Source organism: Protomyctophum parallelum (assembly GCF_964188405.1).
Source record: "Protomyctophum parallelum genome assembly, chromosome: 17".
NCBI lineage: Eukaryota > Metazoa > Chordata > Actinopteri > Myctophiformes > Myctophidae > Protomyctophum > Protomyctophum parallelum.
The window spans coordinates 16,756,851-16,781,751 of NC_139719.1; the positions used below are offsets into that span (position 1 = coordinate 16,756,851).

General features: G+C 44.5%; 1 protein-coding gene across 2 annotated transcripts in view; it reads left to right on the forward strand.

Annotated features, from left to right (window-relative positions):
- Positions 1–24,901, forward strand: part of ptprea (protein tyrosine phosphatase receptor type Ea) — a 132,667-nt gene that overhangs the window by 17,080 nt on the left and 90,686 nt on the right. For both annotated transcript variants that reach the window (XM_083788126.1, XM_083788127.1), the window contains exon 2: positions 14,650–14,836. The gene's annotated coding sequence lies outside the window, so the exon portion shown is untranslated. The remainder of the gene's footprint in view (positions 1–14,649; positions 14,837–24,901) is intronic.

Genomic DNA, 24,901 nt, shown 5'->3' on the forward strand with positions numbered 1-24,901 from the left:
ACACGTTCCTGAGAGAATTATGATTGCGATGTGTTGATGTGAGAGCAAGGGACCTCCCTCTATATATGTGACCAGATTTGACTGAGAGCAGTGGCGGCTGGAATGTTCCGCGGGCCCTAAGGCAAGATTGACGTTGTAGTTTTAGCTCACTGGTTCCAGACGTCTCCCCAGCGGTCCAAACTATATGGACGCTTTCGGTCTGTAACTCTGAGAACTCTTTCAGAGTTAAATTAAACGACCACTTCACCACCTTTACAACTTATCTTCATATAATTCAGGTTAATTTATCTGTTTGTCCCCGAAGGGCGATTTGGTGTACAGCAAAGCATAACAGGCAGACACATGAATCACATAAAACACAGTAAAAAAAAGAACATTGGTACACAGAAAATAAATAAAAAACAGGATGGGAGTTCAAGGTGTCAGTGTAGCACTAGCAATGGGGTTTCATAACAGACAGTTAGTTACCTCCTCTTATCGGCATTTAAAGCCTGGATAGACACCGGCACGACGGAGAATTTATACCTGATAATTGATCCTCACAAATGTTCATGATAAAATACCACAATTCCTTCCGACTCAGTCTGTGTCTGTAGGAGGGCTGTGGGCAGTTCAGACATCTGTCTACCAGTGACATCATCCTTAGGCAGATTTTTTTATATATATATCGTGAGAACGATGGCTTCCATTTTCGCATTGCAACTTTTCAGGAATAGAAAGCCTGCATTTTGTATTGGCTTGGATTCGTGAGGACCAATTATATGAAGTTAGGTTGAAAAGTGGTCCTTATTTTACAGTGTAATATATTTGGGGTTCCGGTATAGTTTTGTTCAGTGATTGTCAATCTTTTTTATTTTATTTCAAGAACCCTGCATTTTGACATGGATTCGGTTGCAGACCCCCATTCGATACCGCCACCGAGTGGCGTGCTATGAGCTTGTAGGTCTGCTATTTTTGAAAATTCGTAAAAATGCTTCTCCTGGTGGTCCCTGGACCGTATGTTGAGAACCACTAGTGTTTTAGCTAACAAGGGGCAGGGATTGTCGATTGTGTTCTTCTCAGCCTGTGTAGTTCAAGCTATGTAGAAGACGTATCCTGGGGGAATCAGAAGTGTGTGTGTGTGTGTGTGTGTGTGTGGTGATAGTGGGGCGTTATTGTAACCATCATAATAACTGTCTCTGGGGCTGAATAGACCCCCCCCCCCCCCCCCCCTTCTCTCCGTGAGCAGAGCAAAGCGGGTGGGTGGGTGAGTTGGTCTTGGGTTGGGAAATATCTCCCAGATCTTTATCTCACCCCCGGAGGGAATTACACAAACACTACCCCCATCCTCCACTTCTATCTTTCACGCTGCTCCTCACACACACACACACACACACACACACACACACACACACACACACACACAAACATGTGTAGCTCAACACGGAAGACAAATGGACGTGCAATTATTATAAGGTTCGACGATAATGTATTTTAAACCAGGGGAAACCACCCGCGTTCTGTGCAGGATAACAATGGCTGATTTGTTAAACCTGGCCACCGATTACAGGGCTGTGTTAAACCATAATGTGAACACAATATACTGTAGGCCTGAAGGCCGGAGACCATGTTTACGACTGTCTGTCTGTCTGTCTGTCTGTCTGTCTGTCTGTCTGTCTGTGTCTGTCTGTGTCTGAGCATACTCTTTGATCTGCAGTTGATCGCACTAGTTGATTGACAGTATGGATTCATACTTCAAATGAAGCAGCTGGCTGTACAGTAATAAGTCTCTGGTTTGCTCAGAGTGGGGCAGATCTCCATGGGGGGGAAGGCATGTGTATATATGTTATATTGTTGCTGTCGGGCAGAAACCTCTTATGTCCATTATTTTAACCTATTGTTTTGCCATCTATGTACACATTCGTATTCCCCGCCTGGCGCCTATGGGACATTATCTGCCAGCTACGTATATATTCGTCGGTTCGGATGTCATTTGTGATTTTTGTACCGCATCGCTCCCGACATGTTAACGTTTCTGGCGAAAGGTAAACGCTAATAAGAGCTGATCGTTACATTGGTGCTCTCCAGGTGTTTAAACCGGAAATGAAGATCACCAAAAGATCACAAAAGAAACTGGCAGAGTTCACCTACACTCTGCTGCCACCTAGCGTGGCACAGAAATAATTAACTTGTTGCGTAAATGAATGCTCTACTTGATCATATTACTACAGCGTCACACATGAGCAACAAAAGTAGCTGATTGCTATATTTCAATCTGAATCCTGAAAAGTAACAATAGTGGACATATGAGGTTTCCACACGACAGACGATATTGCTTTTGTTTTTTAATCAAGACATGGAGCGGTGGAGTGAGACTATGTAGGAATTGGAAATGCACTGATTTATCGGCCGTACACAGCTGGAATATCAACCTTGTTGAGCGCCATCGGCACATAAGATGGGGTGCATACTTAGTTGAGACTAGTCATCCAGTAATGCCAAGGGCCGATGTTTATCTGTTGTTTACATAAATCTAATTGATTTTGTCGTCATTCAAAAATCGTGTGATGAATGGCTGATAACTTTTGTTTCCAACATTTTTCCTTGGAACCCCCCCCCCCCCCCCCCCCCCAAAAAAAAACCCATAACAACAACATATCGTCTCTGTCCAGTCTCATACTGTATGTCCAAAACTGTTACTTTTCAGGATTCAAATTCAAAAATGGCAAAACAGGTCTGATCTGCTACTTTTGATGCTTTAGTGTGACGCTGTAGTATGATCCTGGGGGGCATTCATGTACGAAAAAAACCCACAAAAGGTTTCAATGTGGACGTAAAACACTTACATCGGCGATATATCGGCAGCTATGGTGGTGCATGTTTATATTTCAGACTTCGGTATCTGTGATTCGACCCAGAAATCAGTGAATCCTCCAAGAAGTGAGACACCTCAGACGGTGCTCCTATAAATAAAGTTTATCATGGGTACACGGTGGGGGTTGAGAGAGGCTAGAGAAGATGATGTGATGAAAGAGAGAGAGAAGAGAGAGGCTCTCTCTGTGTGCCTTGGCAGGAACAGGAAAGGGAGCCGATCATCAGATCTGTGTCCTCCTTTCCCCAGAGAGGGAAACCGCCTTGGCTCGGAGAGACAGACACTGCTGCTGCTGCTGCTGCTGCATGCAGACACTGACACTAGTATCACATGATGATTTATTCTTATACAGTCATATTTTGAATGCTTCAGTTGATGTTGCACACGTTTGTTATACTCTCTATAGATGTACTAGTTGCATTATTATTTTTAGTAACTTGTAGCTGCACTCGATTGGAATTTTGATTTGTCTGTCTGTCTGTGTCTGTGTCTGTCTGAGGCAGATCACCTACTGTGACCTTTGTGGAATGCACAATTGGGATCTGTGTTTTAGTTTTTTTTTCTGCAAAAATTCATGCGCTTTGTATTATTTTGATATTCAGAGTGTTGTTTCCCCATTCAGCATTTTCCAAACCAAATACAACACGTAATGTGTACAGCAGACAATTATTTTTACTTAGTTGCACGTTAATTGCGTGTTGCGTGTTAATGTGACCTTCTAGATTTGCTGTGTTCGGCAAATCGGCATAAATTGTCAAAAAAAAAGCTTGTATCTCCATATTTTACGACTTTCTTTTCCATCACTTACTGCTTTGTCGTGAGTGTCACGATAAAGTAGTGAAAATAGCCAATCTGCAGGCTTACAACAACGCATCATATCTCTGTGATTGTGAGCTGCTATTTTCAGTAAATTTCTGAATATTTAACCCATTCTGGGCGGGAACCTCTTTTTTAACTAAGCATTATGGTATACTTTAGCTATTGAAAAATAGCAGATCTACAAGCTCATAGCTACGAGCTTGTAGGTCTGCTTTTTTATCGTGAAAATGCGGCACAAATCTTTGAATATATATTCCTTCAGAGCGAACGTTTTTTTTATTTCGATGTCGGGTCTAAATGGGTTCGTTTCCATTTCCGGGTTTTGGACATTGGCAAAAATCTGGCCCCTAGCCGGTCATCATGATTCGGCAATGAGACTGGCTTGTGTCTCTGTCGGAATTGGCCCTGGCCTCAGTGGCCCGCTGCAAAGCAACAGGACATAAAGAAAGGAACTCTGTGGGCATCATGAGCGCTTCATTATTGTACTATCTGCATCCAGCAGCTGGTGCTCAGCGGGGAGGGAGGCTAGTTAGCTGCTTAGTTCAGCCGCATAGATAGGGAGAGATCCCTCTCCGGTCCCCTCCACACCCACACCCCACCCACACCCCACCACGACAACAAAAATCATTACCGCCGACTTGTTGGGAGTCCATTTCCCCCCATCGCGCACAAGCTGTAGCGGCACTGTGGGCTCCGCTGTGCTTTTTTTTGGAACAAAGTGAGCAGTTGGTCCTGTGTGTGTGCGTGTGTGCGCGCACGCTTTCGTGCTAGCTTTTGGGCCACAGCCGGCGTTCGACCACCTGTTCCACACTTGATTGTATTCATTAGCCTAGCGGTGGTGGTGGTAGCCATGCACAGTGTTTCATTAGCCTAGCGGTGGTGGTAGCAGCCGTGCACAGTGTTTTCATTAGCCTAGCGGTGGTGGTAGCCATGCACAGTGTTTTCATTAGCCTAGCGGTGGTGGTAGCCGTGCACAGTGTTTTCATTAGCCTAGCGGTGGTGGTAGCCGTGCACAGTGTTTTCATTAGCCTAGCGGTGGTGGTAGCCATGCACAGTGTTTTCATTAGCCTAGCGGTGGTGGTGGTAGCCATGCACAGTGTTTTCATTAGCCTAGTGGTGGTGGTAGCCGTGCACAGTGTTTTCATTAGCCTAGCGGTGGTGGTATCCATGCACAGTGTTTTCATTAGCCTAGCGGTGGTGGTGGTATCCATGCACAGTGTTTTCATTAGCCTAGCGGTGGTGGTAGCCGTGCACAGTGTTTTCATTAGCCTAGTGGTGGTGGTAGCCATGCACAGTGTTTTCATTAGCCTAGCGGTGGTGGTAGCAGCCGTGCACAGTGTTTTCATTAGCCTAGTGGTGGTGGTAGCCATGCACAGTGTTTTCATTAGCCTAGCGGTGGTGGTAGCCGTGCACAGTGTTGGCAGATCTTGTGAGTGAAACGAGCAGCCAATGCAGATTTATGAAAACGATCCCAAAAGAAGCGACTGTTATTATAGGTCAGGTCACATGATGAGCACCTTAAACCCCATATACAGTAGCACTGTATACGTCGGCTGTTTTAAAATTGCCGATCTACAAGCTGACTGCTGGTATAGATCGGAATTGCGACGTGTAGTGAGCTTGTAGATCGGCTATATGCAAAATGTCTGGAAATAAAATGTGGAATATTTGGAAGATTCTGGTATTCAATTCTGGTATGCACGGGGCTCCCCGGAGCACAACATTTTCAGATGGGTGTATAGGCCGTGACAAATACATATTCCTTTGGGGGTCCATGGCATGAAAAATATTGGAGAACCAATTTTAAGGTTTATTTTAATAATAATAATAATAATAATTATAATAATAATTATAATAATAATTAAAAGAATGGGAGCAAGCAAGCCCAAATAACCAACTGCAATTTAAAAACAAGCCAGAAAACACAACCCACAACTACCAATATTTAAAAGCCACTTTACAGAACAACAAGCCCAAAGTCGCTTATAATAAGCAGTCTTGACAAGTTTGGCCACGGGCCGTAGCCCGATACTGTAGACTGCATGCTGCATCGTTTTTTTTTGGGGAGGGGTGAGGGGGGGGGGGTTTCTTCGAGCTGTGAGGGAGAGAAATAATAATATGGCAGAGGTTGTTTTTACAGTGTTTCTAACCCCCTCTCCTCCACCCCCGTGTTGTTCTAGAGTCTATCATGTCTGAGTTGCCGGCAGTGGGTTATAATAAAATCCTACAACACTGACGCTGCAGGCCACACACACACACACACACACACACACACACACACACACACACACACACACACACACACACACACACACACACACACACACACACACACACACACACACATATCGCACCGCATTCCTGCGCCTGTAATTGGTTAGTGTTAAAATGCTGAAAGGAAAAGGAGGGAGGGGAGGGGAGGGGAGGGGGGGGGGGGTGTGTGTGGAGAAAGGAGGAATCGGTGAGGGATGGAGAGATGAGGGGAGGAGGAGGCGGAGGGGTTTGTGCTGGGGGGAGGGATTATTCTTTTTTGCAATTCAAAGTGGTGTGTGTGACTGTCTGTGTGACTGTGTGTGTGCGTGCATCAAGGTTCCATTTGCTGCTGGACAGGGTGGGTTCTGCTTTTGATAACCCCAACCACCCCTCCTCTTCTTCTTCTTTTTCTTCCGGGTACTTCCACCGGGGTCGTCAGTGTCACTCACAGCGAGTCCACTCCACTGGTTCCTATAAACACCGGGTCGGGACCCATTTTTTATGAGGCCCTTTATTTTTATTTTCGTTTCCTACATTTTGTTTTACATTTTTATTTCAAAACATTTCCAACAAATTCAAGTTTTTCATAAATTAAAACCTATTCAATGATTATTATTTTTTCAGGAATTTCATGAAGGAAATCAAAGAAAGTATAGTGAAAATAGCCGATGTACAAACGCACTATGCGGTGTGAAGCAATGCGTTGTGGGTTGTACATTGGCTCTTTTCACTGTAGTTTGGGTCCCGGGCAAACGTTTTAATTTCTTTTTTGGGGTATTGAGCTAAAACATTTGGGAACCACTGATCTGTGTAGACTGTTTCCATCTACTTCTAGGCCTACTGCATCTTCTTCTGTCACTCCTCCTGTTTCCATCTACTTCTAGGCCTCCAGCCTCCTGCCTGTCCTCTCTCACCACATCCATAAAACCCTCCTCTTGCCTTCAGCATCCCGTTCCCTCATCTCCCCTGTGCCAAAAAAGTTAACACATCTCAAACCTCGCCTCTCTTGTTCCTCTCCAGACCTTCTAACCTGCAGGGCTGATAATTGGAGGATCAGGATTTCTGACAGGATCAGAAATGACTACACATTTTACATTGGAGCCTAATGTAAATGTACAGTCAGTTCTGATCCTGTCAATCCTTGTCATCCAGAGTCCTGAAGAGAATATCCCCCCGCTCTCTATCTGATTTATTCATCAGTTTGATCACTGGTGGGGATTTATTCTGTTTTATCCCTGCTTCATGTCAAGCTGAATTAAATAAAATGCAATTACTTTTAGCATTTCTTTTACCCCCTTTTTCTCCCCAATTCATTTGTTATGCCAATTCCTTCACACGCACATTGTGTGTGTTTTCTCACTGCTATCGAATTCTACTGACGTAGAATTGTACAGTACACACTGAGGAAGGCTTGACGCCGAAATGCGTCCGTGTTTTGTCTGTCTGTCCAATGCAATAAATGTACCTTGAATGGACTTCGGAGTGCTGGCTATCTCTCTTTTACAGTGATTATTTGTGAGCCGTGCACCCGATAATCTGCATTTTTGGACAGAGAGTGCTCGTTTTTCTCTTCTTCTGTATTCTACTGACTGACGCTGTGGTATGATCCAAGTGCCTGACAGCAACAATATAGGGTTTAAGATTATGACCTCTGTCTCCCCTGCGACATACCAAAGCCTACACGGGTTGTGCAGTCGACGTGCTGTGATTGGCCAGTCACTGTGATTGACAGCCTAACCCTAACCTTAACCTCAGTAAAACTATACCTAACCCTAACCTCAGTAAACTTAACTTGCCCGGGGGCGTGGTTATAAACACAACCTGTGTATAGGAATTAGTATGTAGCGTCTCCCCTCGTCTTTCCTTTACAAATGCCCTCCTCCACCACCACCACAGTCCACCACAGTCCACTCTGAAGTACTGTATGGGTGTCTGACTCTGGGTCAAAATAACACAACAATGTCTGCCGCTGCAACATGAGGAGGATTTATTAATGCCTTGTTCTTTTGCATGTTTTGTCCAATTAGGCTGCTCTCTCATCGCTCTGCTGGGGCAGAGCAGTGGCACGGGAGGGAGGGAGGGGTCTACTCGAGATGCCATGGTTTGACATGGTCTGTCTGTCTGTCTGTCTGCCTGTGGTGTGTTGCTTAATCAAATGTCGGGTGCTGTGCAGATTAGTTTGGGTTTCTCTTTCACTTTCTTAATGTGTTGATACTTGATATTAAATGAAGCATGCAATGCTTGGCGGTTCCCGTTGTGGATAGAACTTATGAGCTGTTGTTTTTTTTTACGCCGTGTGTCTGTATTTAATTATGTGTGCCTTTCCGTGGCTATAATCTCGAAAACCACAGCAGGACTGATCAGTGCCAAATTTCACGTGCACGGCATGCTGACACTGGGAATATAGGCCAGTGAAGTCAATGCTCAAATATGGTTCACATACTGTACTGTACTGTAAATCCATATAGGGGTGTGTGTGTGCGTGTGTGTGTGCGTGTGGTCAGTTTACCTAGAAGGTTCAGCGATTCAGCTGCATTACTCCAGGCAAAACAAATAACCGATACTGTCCATGTTTTGGTACAGAGCTGTAATCTTCTCTGGCCAACATACAGCTATAGTATAGCTACTATGGACAGTTCTAGGCTGTATTGATTTGCCCTTTTGTGAGGAGCCCTATTAGGAAGCTGTGTGTAAATGCGATACAGTTTTAGTACGACATATATATATCCCCTGGCGTGGGGAATGTTAAAGTGACCTTATCAGACCCTCCTGTGGAAGTCATTAGAGAATACCTCCCTTTGGAAGACACTATGCAGAACCATTCCATTCTCAGTCCAAATCCATCTGTCACAATAAAACCAGCTGATGTGAGCATTTTTTTTTTCTTTGTGGGACATCAGCAAAAAGAGCTTAGATAGAGGTGTGTGTGTGTGTGTGTGTGTGTGTGTGTGTGTGTGTGTGTGTGTGTGTGTGTGTGTGTGTGTGTGTGTGTGTGTGTGTGTGTGTGTGTGTGTGTGTGTGTGTGTGTGTGTGTTGCGTCGACACAGCTGGCGTGTGTGCGTCATCTTAATGGGATTCATGTGTGAAATACTTCTCAGAATGTCTCAATTTTCTGGTCTAGACACCATGCATCAAAGCTGTTTCCCCCTCTCCTCTCCTCTCCTTGCACATTTCTGTTTGAATAAAACAAAAACACGTTATGTTAAATAACTGTTATCAGACGTAACAGTTTTGTTTATTAGCAGGGGGGAAAAAGTCAGCACTCTAAGAAATGGAGCCAGATCAATATATCGGCCCGGCCCTGGATGATAAATTATTGCATTGCATTATTTGACTTTTTTGGTTGGTATCGGAAAGTATGCTGCCAGTGTGTCCCGTTTTTTAAACGGCTATTCATTTCTTTGCAATTTCTTTCAAAGGCTTTCAAAAATGTATAAAATGAATATCTGATGTACAAGCTCACAAGCCATTGTGTTGTGATGCGTTGTGAGCTTAAATAATCAATTAAAACCAAATTCCTTTTGTGTACTTTATATTTACTTTCATCAACATGGGAATATGTTCCCGTTTTTTGACAAAAACATTGGTCAAAACATCTGTAATCGCCGTGGTCCTTTAAGTGGAGTCCAGGCAGGCCAGAGGTCCACAGGCTTACTTGAGTTGAGGTGATCCAGATGGGCCCTTCTTAACATGTCTGTAACGGATCCACGTGGTTCCATTTGTACGCTCTCAAGAGTTCTGGCGGTCCTTGAAATGAAAACATTTGAGAACCACTAGGTCTAAGAAGTCTCGCCAAAATCGGGGATCGGGCGGCCTGGGCCGTGGCTCAGCGGTCCAGGCACCTTGGCCGGTAGTCCGAGTCTGCCAGTGTGCCGCGGGTTCGACTCCCGATCCCGACGGCCTTTACTGCATGTCACTCTCCCCCATCTCTCTCCCCCATTTCCTGTCAGCCTACTGTCTGTCCCTCTATAAAAAATATAAAATTAAGGCCAAAAAAAGAAATCGGGGATCGGCATCAAACCCTACAACAGTGTGTCATCGGTCGTGCTCTACTAAGCAAGCGAGTGCCTCTCTATTGGTATCGCTGCTGTAGTTCACGTGGATCTCTCTTAACAACAGTAGCGTGGCTTCCCTCTGGCCTCCTGTCCTGACACGGATATGGATGGATCGTCAGACATTGTTATTCTGGGGGGCGAGTATCTGAAGAGGCTGATCTGGGGAGCGGCCTCAGCCCTTGACCTTTTGGAGGCTCCACTAGGCTTGAAATGATTTTCTGTCATCGTTCTTTAAACGCACAGCAGAGAGGAGGAAACGACCCTTTAAGATCACTTAAAGGGGTCTTTCTTTTTTGTTGCCGACTGTGCAGCGGTTATTTGTGTATGTATGGGGTCCAGAGACTCCCAGGGGTCCTTGAAGGGGTTCCAGGGGGTCCCCAGCAAAATGACTCAATAATAGTATCAATATCAACCACTTTAACCCTACAGTCAGTATACATACTAAGCTATTAGAAAATAGCCGATCTGGGGGCACGGTGGCACAGTTGGTAGTGCTGTCGCCTCACAGCTAGAAGGTCCTGAGTTCGATTCCCGCTCGGGACGCTGTGGGTGCCGGCGGCGTGTTTCCTCCTCCGCGTCATCAGTGCCCATACCCGAAGGCGGGGTTGGTGAAAGGGCCTTTCTGTGTGGAGTTTGCATGTTCTGCCCGTGTCCCCTAGGGTAGGTACCCTCACAAAAAACATGCAGTAATCCTGGTCTCTAAACTGCCTCCCCCTGGCCAGCCGGGGCGCCTGATGGAGGAACTCGTTTGAATAACGTGTTCCTTCCACGCGCTATGTCCAACCAGGGAAACTCCCCCCTGTCAGGTGCAAAGGAGCAACTTGGACACTCAGACATGAAGTCCGTTGCTCTCCCCAGGTTGGCGGAGGGTGTGTAGAGCCCAGGATCACATTAGATGATTGACACAGGGGTGAAAAATGGGTTACAAAATCGTGGGATAAAAAAAAAAAAAAAAAAAAAAAAAAAAATAGCCGATCTACAAGCTCGCAACACGTCTTAATGCGTTAACAACACAATCTTGTGTGGGGATCCCTGGCACAAAGTAAGGGCTTTAAGCAACTAGTTGACTAGTAAATCCACTAGTTGACCTCTTTGCTGCTAGTTGATAAGGATTTCTTTTACATAATGGGTAGTGTTTCCTAGTCGACTAGTAAACTAGGCAACTAGTCAACTAGTAAAAATCACTAGAAGTGAAAGTCCTATAGCACAAAGGTTTCTCAAATGGGGGTCCGCGGCCAAATACATGTTCATTTTGGGGGTCCTCCAGTGCTGACCACATGCTATAGGGTTTGAATCCGACTCCCGGACGTGGCATGTTCTCTCCTCTCCCTCCCTCCCTCCCTCCATCTCTCTCTCTCGGTTTCCTGTGTATTTACAGTAGACTCTGAACTCCTCAACGTCTGAATAAAAACACAAAGTGACAAAAAGACATGTCAGGTTTGAGTACTTCTTGCAACACGCTCCTCTGATGTTAATACGTTCGGTTTGATACGCAGATGAAAGACGACCGTTGGCAAATGGATGTCGGTTTCAATTTGCAGTGAAGCGTCAGACGGTCCATTTAATTTGCAGCCTGTAATCAAGCAAACCTCACGTAGACCTGTCTGGTGCCGCCAAGCTCTTGGATTAAAATAACTGTAATAAATGTGTGGGTGGTGGTGGAACAAATGCATGTTCTTCAGTCCAACCAATCACAGTGCAAACAAAGGCAGTAATAATGGGGTTGACAGCGTTTCAACATGTATATGCACCTCATTAAGGATCTCATTATTGATTCATGATGTACTTGCAAAAAGGAAAAGGAGAAAGGGAGATTTAATTGGCATCCATCCATGCCTGTTTCCTCATATTTAACCACTTGGACCGTCTATTGTTGCTGAAAACCTTGTACGTCCAAAACCATTATTTTTTTTAGTTTTCTATTATTATTTCTAAAAACATTTTAAAGTAGTGGAGTCTACAACCTCACAACGTGCCGCGATGCGACACTTTGTGATATGCTATTTTCACTACTACGTGTGTGACAGAGGTAGGGCATATGACGTTGCCCTACCTCATTGACAAACAAAGTATAGGGAGTTAATTTACCAAAAACAAGTTGACAGGAGTCACCCAGAGGTCTTTATACTAGGCCCCCTCCTCTTCCACCTCTACAACGAAAATAGCCGATCTACAAGCTCACACCACTGATCTTAGCAGATCATAGCTGATCTTGTAGATCACTGAGTATTCTGCCCCCGATACACTCTAGGGTTCAAGTGGTTAATTTCTATATAAATCCTATCCAACAATGCAGCATGCGCTACCCTGATGGTAAACAGTGAGTTCAACTCATTGAGGCTTTTATTGGCTGTGAAACAGTAGTCAATGGAAGCGAGCGCCCTGAGCACTGCTGTCTGTTTATAGATTGTATCGCTGCTGTCAGGCAAGAAAACTTGTATCCTGTTTTAACCTTTTCCCGAAAACGAATGAACGCCCTACTTGAGCATACAAGAGTGTCATACAAAAGTAGTAGTGTACTAGAATGTGACCGCCCTTTTGTCGTCGTCGTCGTCGTCCGCTTGCTAGCCAGTGCCATATTTGGTCATGAATATTATCAACCCAATCAGCCATATAGAGCGTCGCATTCCCGCCCCTTTCATGACGACGTCAGTCCCGGAAGAGAATTTCCCATGGACGTTTCAAAAAGTATTTATGTTGTGACAAATCATGAAAACATGCCCAGAACACAATGTTTGGGCATAATTAATTTCCGGAATATAAGCCGCACCTGAATATAAGCCGCACCAGCCAAATTTAGGGAAAATCCCATATACAAGCCGCACCGGACTATAAGCCGCACCGGACTATAAGCCGCAGCTACGTTAGCTCAGAGCCTGAGATGGCTCTGCGTTAGCTGTAAAAATCCATAGATTAGCCGCACCGTTGTATAAGCCGCAGGGTTCAAATCGGGGGTAAAAAGCCGCGGCTTATAGTCCGGAAATTACGGTAGAAGAAAAACGAAAGAAAAAGTGTTGTACCCTGCACTTTTTTCTTCTTTCTAATTATTTGATCATCCCAAAACGTGTTTATTGTCATGATTTGTAACAACGAGTTGGCTTTGTCCGAGGCTTAAAAGGTAAATAAATACTTTTTGAAACGTCTAGGGGAAAAATTAATGGCGAATTCAGGGGGATTCAGGCCCGAAATAATTCTCTTTCGGGCCTGTCGAATTATTTTATGTAAATTTAATGGACAATGTTTTTATAATAATAAATATAATAATAAAATCAATGTTATACATTATCCTATCACCAACACTTCATCAAATTACACTCATCATAGGTGGCCATACCAGCCAGCATAATTGCTTTTAATTATATATTTTTCCTTTGGATTCTCTTTAATTGCCTTGAAATTGAATTAAGCTGGGGGCGGGGGTGGCAGCTCACAACGCCGTCTCTTTTATTGGAGATAAAGTTTTATGTGACGAAAAATAAGGCGTTTTATTTTCTTGCTTGGTGCCAGAGGGTCTGTAATGTAGCCTTATATCAGGTTGGACGTGAGATTACGAGAGAGGGAGCAATTTAACGCTGTAAAAATAGTGAATTAAAACCTTATGCTTGAGGAGCTCTGCAGGCTATCTGAAACCCTGGTGTGAACTCGTCGCCGTTGGGGGTGGAAACCTTGCATGTCCATAAACAATTCAAGGACCCCCAAGTTTGGCCACAGACCCACACCCCGATCTGAAAATGTTTTGTACCAGGGACCCCCAGAAGAGAAGAATTTGTGTTAAATTAAATACAAAAATATTGAAAACTTTCCAATAAGTTTAAAAAAATTAAATGGTGAAAACTTTGTAACAACTTTTCACAAATGGTGAAAACGATATACAACTTGTAGATCTGCCATTTTCACCACTTTTGTGCGACACTCTTGTACGATGAAGTATTAAAAAAAATGTAAGAAATGGAAATATGGAGATACAAGATTTCTGCCCAACGGATTGCTTTTGGCACTCATGTGTGTGTGTGTGGATGGGTGTGGGTGTGTGTGTGGATGGGTGTGGGTGTGTGTGTGTGTGGATGGGTGTGGGTGTGGGTGTGTGTGTGTGTGGATGGGTGTGGGTGTGGGTGTGGGTGCGCACACGCAGCGTTGACAGCATGGTTCTCTGTGCTGGAGGAGAGTAGCCTTCCTCTCTGAGTCATGTCAGTCAGCTGATTGGCAGATTGTCTGGTGATGTCATTTGTTTTTGTCGGACAATCTGTCACACTGATTCTCTCTCTCTCTCTCTCTCTCTCTCTCTCTGAAAATGAGGGCCTGCCCCTCAACTGTACTCCGAGTTGAAACAAAGTTTATGCTGATGGTGATCTGTACTTTGTGTTAAGATGGTCTGTAAGCTCACAACAACTAAACGCCTTGCATTTGTCACTTGGCTCTTGGTTTACTTACAGTATGATCCTGGATGATGACTTTCTATGCATTTGATGTATTTATTACCTTGTGTTCTTGCTTACTTAAATTCTAACCGCTGAAAATGATGTGGTCATCAAATGACCACATTGCAATGGAAGTGTATCAGTCACTTATATCTCATAATAACAATAATACTATCTTATATCAGTCACTTTATTATCCACATGTGACTCAGCTGTGCAGCTGTTCTGACCATCTTCTTTCCGTTCCCTTCAGAACCGGGTCTCCTCTCAGAGTCTCTCCACCCACACACCAGCCTGTGAACTGTTGATGCCGTGACAGCACTACTTCCAGTGAGGCAGGCAGCCCGCCCCCCCCCACCCACCCACCCTCCCTCTGCAACCCTTTTCCCACAGAGAGTCACCACGCCGGCCCGCCACAACACAAGTGGACAACACATGATGTAAGTAAAGTCAGCCCTGAAAAAAGATAATCTGTTCACCAAAGAACTGTGGCTGCTACTTTTGTTTTGTTAAGTCTTGTTGTCTGTACTTGTTTTAGTTTTGTTTTTCCGTGTTTCGCTGTATAGTATAGTAGTGCCCTTGGGTCTCATGAAAGGCTCTATATAAATGTAACCTCTAGAACCACAGCATCCAAATTCTTGCAACTTTGGGCTATTGATGTTGGCTATTTCTTTGGCGAAGAGATTTGGTGTAGAGGGGGAGAAGAAAAAGAGCGCTTCAAGAACAGTGCTAACTCAGGTCAAGTTTTTACTAAGTAGATAGAGGGATTAAGCCTTCGCATTGATTCCTTCTCCTTTTGTGTCGGTGCCAATTCACAGTCCTCCTTTCCTTGGCTGGTGATGTTACAGACACTACACTCTCAGTATATCTGGCATCTTCTAAAAGCCTAGATCAGATCAGACCGGAAGATTTGTGACGAGACCTTTTATACCGTTTTAAGCCCCGATATACTTTCTTGTGCGACGGAGCAGTAAATTCAGCATTAGAAAGAACGTTGCGGTCCGAATTACCCAATAGTCTTAATTTGCCTGTAAGTCAACACAGACATTATAATTCAAATTAATATTAAGGCTTTTTGTGACCAATGTGGCGTGATGACGACTAGTCTACATTATTAAGGAATCTTCTGATTCGTTTGAAAACATAACCTTTTGTTTTATTATCCTGTGAGTTTTGCTGCAGGGAAAGAAAGGCTTGGTGGAAACTGAGAACAGGTCAAGCAGAAAAGGGTTTTTAGTTTCGTCTACTCTGTGTTTTCCCATCCTCTGTTATGAGGAGAAGGGAAGATGACATTTTGCCCACATCATGCTCCCGTTCCAGCTTTATGATTGCAAATCCCTTCTTTTCAAGTGTTCCTGTCTCTGGGCCATTCTCATCTGGTATATAATAATAATAAGGCTGCAGCAGCAGTTGTGACATTTTTTGTTGATATATATAATATAATATATCATATCAGTGACTCTCTCAAGCTTTTCGGGTGCAGGGACGTGTTTGGCAGCGAACAATACTTTTGTACTTTCTAAATTGACTGTACTACGTGTGTAGTAGGGACATATATCTGTGTCGTGTATGTATTTGCACTGTGGCCTTCTTTGTCTTCTGCTGTTTAACATAACAGCTCATGGTGTGGTTGGGCGGGTGGGAGAGCAAGCTATCTGTGTATGTATGAATGTATCTGTAAATACTTGTATGTGTCTAGTATGTCTGTTCTTGTTCATGTTTTTGTGGGACCCCCCCCCCCCCCCCCTCGAAAATGAGATTCCTTCAAACAACAAATCTGAATCTGATGAAATGGGTGGGCCACATTGTTTCCAGATGGAGAAGGAAAATAAGCCTGATTTAATGTTATATTATCATTAGAATCTCAGTGCTTTGCCGGGTTGAGTATAGCATTGGTATATAATAGTAAGGGACTAAGGGACTTTCCTTGATTTTATTTGTTTTTGTGGCCGGACCTTGCTGACTCGTATGGTAACTGATGTCATAATGTATCATATCCTGTGATGCTGTGCTATGCAGACAGGACTGTGTGCACATGGACAGTGTACTTTTATACCACATGACGTGAGGCCTCAAAATGGAGCACGCATATGTAGCAGGCAGCCATTCCCAACTTTTCTTTTTTAATGTTTTTTTTTTGGTGGATTTCGCCTTTTTATTTTATATTTTTCATGGAGGGACAGACAGTAGGCTGACAGGAAATGGGGAGAGAGATGGGGGTGACATGCAGTAAAGGCCGTCTGGATCGGGAGTCGAACCTGCGGCACACTGCCAGACTGGACTACCAGCCAAGGTGCCTGGACCGCTGAGCCACGGCCCAGGCCAGCCATTCCCAACTTAATGTGGGCAGTGAGCATAATGGCAAGAGGTCCCCCAAAGAGTAATTTAAATGATTAAAATTACGTGAATTTCAAACAGACATTCCTAGGATTTAGAACAGTGGCTTAGAACGGTAGTTTTCATAATTAGCAGATCTACACGCTCACAGCACGTCACTTCGTGCCGCGCTGCAACCCTGTAGTGTACTATGTGCTATTTTTGAAGATTTTATCTTAAATGTTTGGGTGAGGTTATGAACCGCTGAGCTGACATATAAAATTCAAGATTTCTGTACCAGATTTGTTTATCTCAAGGCATGGTTAACAGTAGGCTTGTCAGGAAGACTCAAACTTAAAAACAGTTAATACAAAAACACAGTTAAAAGCAAAACCAAACTAAGGCACAGCTTGCAGCAGAAGACAACAAAGGTGCAGCCATACAGTATGCCTGCCTAAGCAGGTGGGTTTGAGTTGAGTTGAGTTGGTGATAGAGTCCATGTTTCTAATATCAGGGGGGAGTAGAGGGAGTTCCAGAGGTGAGGGGCAGAGCGGCTGAAGGCTCTTGACCCCACGGGCTGGGAGGACTTTCAGAGTGATGGAGGAGGCAGACCTAAGAGACCGGGTGGGGATGTTCACGTGGACAAGGTCAGACATGTACAGTATGGGTGAGGGGGGGGGGGGTTATGAATGGCCTTGAATGTTTGGGGAGCCAGTGGAGTTGGTGTAAAACAGGGGTGATGTGACTGATGCAACCCACTGCACACAAAACGAGGTAGAGACTGAGCTACACTTCCTAACCATCTGTCCACTGTACCAAGACATCAGAGACATGTACTGCGTTCACACACACACACACACACACACACACACACGCACGCACGCACGTGCGTGCGTCCTAAATGTCTTGAATGTACCTCATGCTGTTTACACTTCTGTCTTAATAAAGTCATCAATCAATCAATTAATCCTTAGCGGTGGCAATAATGATCCTAGATCTTGAAAAGATCTAGAAGATAGACGATCTTCTAATAGGAACATGATTGCATTTGAGAGAGTACGCCAGGGTTTATTTTGGGATCATCCATCATTGCGGTGCGGTGTGTCTAAACGGTTGGCAAGAGGCTCCCGTTGTTTATAACGTATGCGGGTATTGGTGGATGCACACAAGCCTCGCGGCCCTGTTCACTGTCATTAGGATGAAGCACGCCGTGATTGGAGGGGTTGTCTGATGTGAGCATAAGCTGCAGGAAATGAGTCTTTCCAGATAAACAAGCCCCGGAGTCGCCTATAAAGCGTATCGTCTGAGATAGCGAGAGAGAGGGCTGGCTGTCATTGCTCTCATACACAGCGAGTACACACATTGCTGTCTGTTAACCCATTTTGGGCGGGAAGGAACCCCTTTTGGTGTTTTAACTAAGCATTATGTTATACTTTAGCTATTGAAAAATAGCAGATCTACAAGCTCATAGCACGCCACCGAGTGGCACGCTACGTGCTCGTAGGTCTGCTGTTTTAGAAAAATCTTGAAAATGCGGCGCAAATCTTTGAACATATTCTTTCAGAGTGAACGTTTTTAACTCAAATCTTCGCTTCTGGGGGAGTCCCTGGAACAACATATTTTCAGATGGGAGTCGGCCGCCAATTTCATATATTTCTGGGGGTTCTTGACATGGAAATGTTTGAGAAACACTGACCTAGAAACATGGGTTTTTCAGAAAACTGTTGATTTAGAAGACATTTTGTAGAATCGGTCTCGGTCGAAATGGGTTAAGAAGCAATCTATTCCCAGCAGGTTTCAGGTTATCATTGCAAACGGTAGGCTTATACGGTCTGTTCTGTGCTTGGTTCAGTTCTCCCAGCACTCCAACTCCATCAAATATCTTCAGGTGTATATAGTGTTAAAGTGGTTGATGCTGCGTTGTTTTCACAGTTCATTTATCATTGATGTAGCCAGATAAAGCCCTATACACAGAGTGCCTGTGCTCTCCTTGGCTTGTGTGGGATGCGATAAAGAGATATCTGGTTCGCACTCATCCAAAGTATAGGGAAATATTGTATGTATGTGTTGTGATACCGATGAATAGAAGTATCAGTAGTAGACACACACACATATTTAAATGTTTTTTGAGAGAGAGATAAAGGTAGAAAGAGACAGAGATTGCTATACGTTTCGTTATCGAAATAATTGAATCGCACAGCGACCAGGATTTCGCAATTGCAATATCTTTGAAAGAAAACGATACCCAGTGTGAGAACATTAGTTTTTTATCCGACGATGAACCCCAGCGGTATAATGGGCTAATTGGAGCCTTGTGATGTGAGAATCCAAGCCAAATCCTGTCTGATTCTGGGGGGATTGTGTGTTGCTGATCTTGGCCTCCTCTGTGCGCTGCCAGGGCCGTCTCTCTTGTCTAATCCCTCCTGACCCCATGGTTGCAACTGAGTGCCTCATTGTTACAGCTGAGCCGTACTGTCAGTTATGACGGAGAACAAAAATCTTCATTGTCTGTGTACTTTTTTCCTGGCGGCTTGGAACAGCAGTAATCTGCAAACTCTGGAGCAGCGCCAAGCTAGGGGGCCGGGCTATAGGGGCCCGAGGGGGGGGGGGGGGGGGGGGGAACGGCCTCGGGATTGTCATAATCCAGACATGGTATTAATGACATTCTTAAGCCGCCACGTTTCTCTGACCCTTTGAGAGAGATCCCATGGCGTGATCATCTGGTCTGTTGTTGTTATTGCCCTTTTAAATGTCAATCTACACATGCCAGGGTCATGCCGCTAATGCCTGACTTATTCTTGGTTGCGCATTGCGCTGTGCACCTAAAATAGCTGATCTACACGCTTGTAGATCAGCTATTTTTTGTATGGGGGACACCAGCATGAAACCAAGTTTAAATTGACCTGATAGGATCATAGTTCCGCGTAGCATGTCCTTTGTCTACCTGCCCAGGCAACAGTGTTCTTTTCCTGACAAACATGTATTCACTTGAATTCAACCAGTAACCGATAAGGACGGTCGATTTAATGCACTGCTCCTCAAAGTGGGGTTCAGGGGAACCTCAGGGCTTCCTCGAGGGGGGGTTCCAAATGGACAGGTCTGTGACAAATGCAACCAAATGGAACCCGCATTCGGTTCCATTTGTAGAGTCACCGCATTAACGCCACTGCTACAATAACGCACAAACTGCAGGTGTTTAGTGTCTGTGTCTGAGCATTTTAGTTTGTTCCTTGGATTTTTCTGGACGGCGCATTCTTGAACGCTGTAACTGCAGCTCACTGCTTGACTCACTCCATGAAAAAGACGAAAGCTGCGTGGGTGACAACACAAGTAATTGCATGCCTGTGCCGAGGCGCAGCATGCCAGTGTGTTTGTTCATCCTTGCATGACATGCACACTGCAGGCGGACAGACATGCAACATAAGCCGTACTCTACTGCCTGCGCACGGAAGGGTCTCTCTCCCCGTCCTCTCTGCTCAACAGAAAGAGGAGGATGCACGGATGGTGCAGATAACTATTTTTTTCCCTCCCGATACCAATTCTGACACCCTTGCTTGCGTATTGGTTGATGCTGAGTACTGTAGTGTGTAATTTAACCCATTTAGACCCGAGTTAAAAACATTCACTTTGAAAGAATATATATTCAAAGATTTGCGCCACATTTTTAAGATTTTTCAAAAATAGCATGAGACCTACAAGCTCGTAGCACGCCACTCGGTGGCGCGCTACGAGCTTGTAGATCTGCTATTTTTCAATAGCTAAATTATAACATGTATATATATATATTGAAATTTGATTTCCTTTAGAGGATAGCCCCTTGAGATCATCTCGTCATCATCTCGTTTTAAAACGCCAAAAGGGGTTCTCGCCCAAAATGGGATAAACTAATCTAGGACAGTGGTTCTCAAAGTGGGGTCCAGCTAGGGACCAGGAATTGTCCTAGAAATTTAAAAAGGTTTGAGAACCACTGGGAATAAATTCATATTTGTTGTAGTTGTAGTGCAGCTACAAGTAAGTAAAAATAATAATAATAATAGTACAGTAAGAGTATATAACAGTCGTGCTGAATCATTTTAAATGACATGGTATTGGAATGGCACAGACTGGCATAATATACTCACCGCATGTTATCATTTTAAGCAGTAGTTAACTATCGGCAGCTGATACTGATATCGGTATATGAACAACTCTTAACAGATTGATCGAGTGAAATCCACCGCATGTCAGTAGTATAAGCTCATGGTCCCCCCCCATGACCTGGGGGCTCCCTCCCTCCCACTCCTCCCTCCATCCCCCACCTCTGCCCACCCTCCTCCACCCCACCACCCTCCTCCACCCCACCCCACCCCCCTCCTCCACCCCGCTGTGTGTTCTCTTATCTCCTGTCTTCAGAGGGGCGCGTGGATCTTTTGTTTACAGCCTCACGCCAATGATCCACACCAGTAATCCCTCTGACAGGTAGGTATGAGTCTCTATGACAGCATGCGCGCGCGCGCACACACACACACACACACACACACACACACACACACACACACACACACACACACACACACACACACACACACACACACACACACACACACACACACCCCAAAGCAGATGCAAGACGCCACTCGCAGACTGCATATGCACACACACACACACACACACACACACACTCCACACAGTACACACAAAGCCTGCACATTTGCACGTGCGCAGTCACGGCGCACACACACAGACAGACACATCCTTGCCCTCATAGGTTATAACAGATGCCATCTACAGTAGTTGCACTTAAAACCAGTGGTTCTCAACCTGTGGCCCGGGAACTGCTTGTGAGCCGTTAGGATATTGCAAGCGGGTCCCAGGGAGAGAGAGAGAGAGAGAGAGAGAGGGAGAGAGAGAGGGGGGAATGGTGTTTCAAACTGAAACTAATTGAGACGAACGATGCAATGGAATCAAGTTAAGTGCCGCATTTCACTCCATGATGGATGTACTGCAAATTGGCAAATACTGTGAAATGTGATTAAGCGGTTTGCTCCATGGTTCACTGCATGGGCCCATTTTTTGGGTAATGTTAATGTTGTGGCATTTTAAGATGATGGCGCTTTGAAGTCGTGACGTCTCCATTACAGTGTGGATGTGTTAGTCCATTCAATTTCCCCTGAATTGTTGCGTTCATAAATTATTATGTTTTGATGGATGGGGTTTTGCGATCCTCGCCCCTTCCTATAGTAAATCAGTTGGTTCTAATATCGTTCTGATCTTATATGGGAATGGGCGTGGTACCAATGTGGACCTCGGACGGCTCACCTGTGATGTTTGTCACCTGTGATGTATCACTCCACTTCCTGCTGGGTGCTTGTGTGTGTGTGAGACCCCCTTGTGGTGTTTTAAGCATTGTGTTATGCTTTAGCTATTGAAACATAGAGCGGCACCGAGTGCCGTGCTACAAGCTTGTAGATCTGCTATTTATTTTGAAAAATCGTGAAAATGTGTCGCAAATCTTTGAATATTATATTCTTTCAGAGCGAGCGTTTTGTTAACTCAAATCTTTGCTTCTGGGGGAGGTCCCTGGAACAACATATTTTCAGATGGGGGTCGGCGGCCAAATACATATAGTTTCTGGGGGTCCTTGACATGAAACGGTTTGAGAACCACTGACATAGAAACGGAGGTTTTTCAGAAAACTTGTCATGATTTAGAAGACATTTGTAGAATCAGGTCTAAATGGGTTAAACTGTATTTGCCACTTGATTTGCCACTCACTTTATACATGCGCATACCCTCCATTCCTACAGTAACCACATCATTACATTTAGGGCAGTGGTGGTGCTGACAGATTCTGTTAGCAGAATCTGTTCTTGAGAGATTACTATTAGGGCCGATTCATACTCCTATTTTACCGCTGTTTCGGCGCTGTAGTGCCGAAATGATTTCGGCTCGTCAGACATTTTCAGTAGCACCGAAGAGCCGACTTTAGGACGGTACCTGCCCCCCCCGAACCTCAAATGACGTCACATTGTAGGCTCTACAGAGCCGAACCGACTTTTATTCGGCTCTAAAATAGGAGTATGAAGATTGGCAAAATGTCAAAAGTAATATTCCCGATTTAAATGCTTCTGAGTCATGTGTAAACTATAGGATACATTTTTATTTACCGTCAATGTAATGTGGTTAAGTCTGAATCTTGGTTTGGAATGATTTCATTCTGAATGAAGAAATTATATTGCATGTAAAATGCAGTGTTGCCACTCAAACATAACGGTTTGATGGTGATTGAATAACGGTTTCCTGGCTCAGCAGGTTTTTATGAATATAAAATCAATAGTGTCACTGCATTTAGCAGATCGTTGGACGGCTGACATTCTTATGCTGAGTGGCCAATGTCCTGTTTCAGGTGAAACAGAAGCACCATGGCAAATTACTTACGGAACATAACCTCAAAGTGCACCTTCTGAACCCTTTTTGGTGTTTTAAGCATTATGTTATGCTTTAGCTAATGCTTTAGCAGATCTACAAGCTCATAGCACGGCACCGAGTGCCGCACTACGAGCTTGTAGGTCTGCTATTTTTTTTTAATCGTGAAAATGTAGTTCAAAGCTTTGAATATATTCTTTCAGAGTGAATGTTTTTAACTCAAATCTTTGCTTCTGGGAGGTCCCTGAAACAACATATTTTCAGATTGAGGTCGGCGGCATATTACATATAATTGTTGGGGTCCTTGACATGAAATATTGACAACCACTGAAAAAAAAAAGACATTTTTCATTATCCCTCTGTACTGCAGAGGGATAATGAGCCACTTCCACCATCAACGGCTTGTTTCTACTATAACATCCGCATTAATGTGCATGGCCGCTGTCCGTTGGTCTGCCGCCAGCCCGCCCGCCAGCCCTGCTAATCTGATCCATTTGACCTACAGAAAAGCCAGTGGAAAAGGCCCTCAGTGGAGCAGGGGTTTTGGGTTACATGTCAGAGGATCATACGCCGTGGTATTTACTGTATGTTTACATGACCGTTTCCTGGAACGTAGGGGGGGGGGGGTTATGATGATTAGATTACAGTATTTACTCACATGCATGCCTTGATGATCACAGATCACTGGACGTGATACCTTTTTATATAGAGACAGATGTTGGAGTGCTTGATCCACTTCAACTCGTCACCAAGAAGTACTCGGATGTTTTTTTCTCTCCTTAAGTAAACTTAGCAATTCCACAATGGGGAAAAAAATACTCTTTTACAAGTAAAAAACTAATTCAGGCCTATATTCAACATCTTAAAAGTACAGAGGAGGAGGGGGGGGGGTAGAGAACAGGTTGCAGCCGTCCCGTATAGGAGGAAGCGGAGTGAGAGAGGAAGAGCAAAGAATGCCCGGTCGGTCGGTCGGTCACTGAGCAAACATCGTAGTCCGAAACGCTGGGTTTGGTTTCAGAAGCTGTACAGTACACTATGAATCAGCTCATATCCTGTTGATTTAAGTTTACAGGGCCAGTCTTCCTATGAGATCCCACTTCCTGAGTCTCTGAAATGTCCTCTTCACTGTATGTGACTCTTTGACCTAGAAGGCTTCACTGACTATACTGTAAACATCAGTGTTGTTAATTCAACCACTTGAACTCTTGCGTCCTTATTCTGGGGGGGAATGTTAATCAAACATTGATTCGTATTACCATAAAGTATACTACGTTAGTTCCATTGATCCTATTCGGAACACAATGGATTGATTTGCTCATTAAGATTTCAACATCCAGTTAAGTGGTCAGATGGTTGGGCCACGGACACTTTGAATGTTTTCAAGTGGGTCCCTAATCTAGAAATGGTTGAGAACCAAGCTATTTTCTGAGGAGATTTGGTGTAGTAGAGACTAGGTGCAACTCCGTGTGGGGGTCCCCGGAAGTTCCAGACCCACAGGAACGTGGCCAGGGGGCCGGCCCGATTCCGGTGAGCCGCCCCGTGTCCGAAACGGTTGAGAAATGACAGAGTTACCGTGTGGGGGTCCCCAGGGGGTCCCTCTACTGTATTGTACTGTACTGTCACACCCAAAACCTTTGAGAGCCGTTTTGAAGGAGTCAAGGGATTCACATGTCTTAATTACTGTTGGTAGGGTGGCATAGGAGAGAAATTAAGTTAGTCCCTTGTTTGGGCCAAATCTGGGTTTCACATGGTTTGGTGAACTCCCTCTGGTGTTGTGGGTGTGG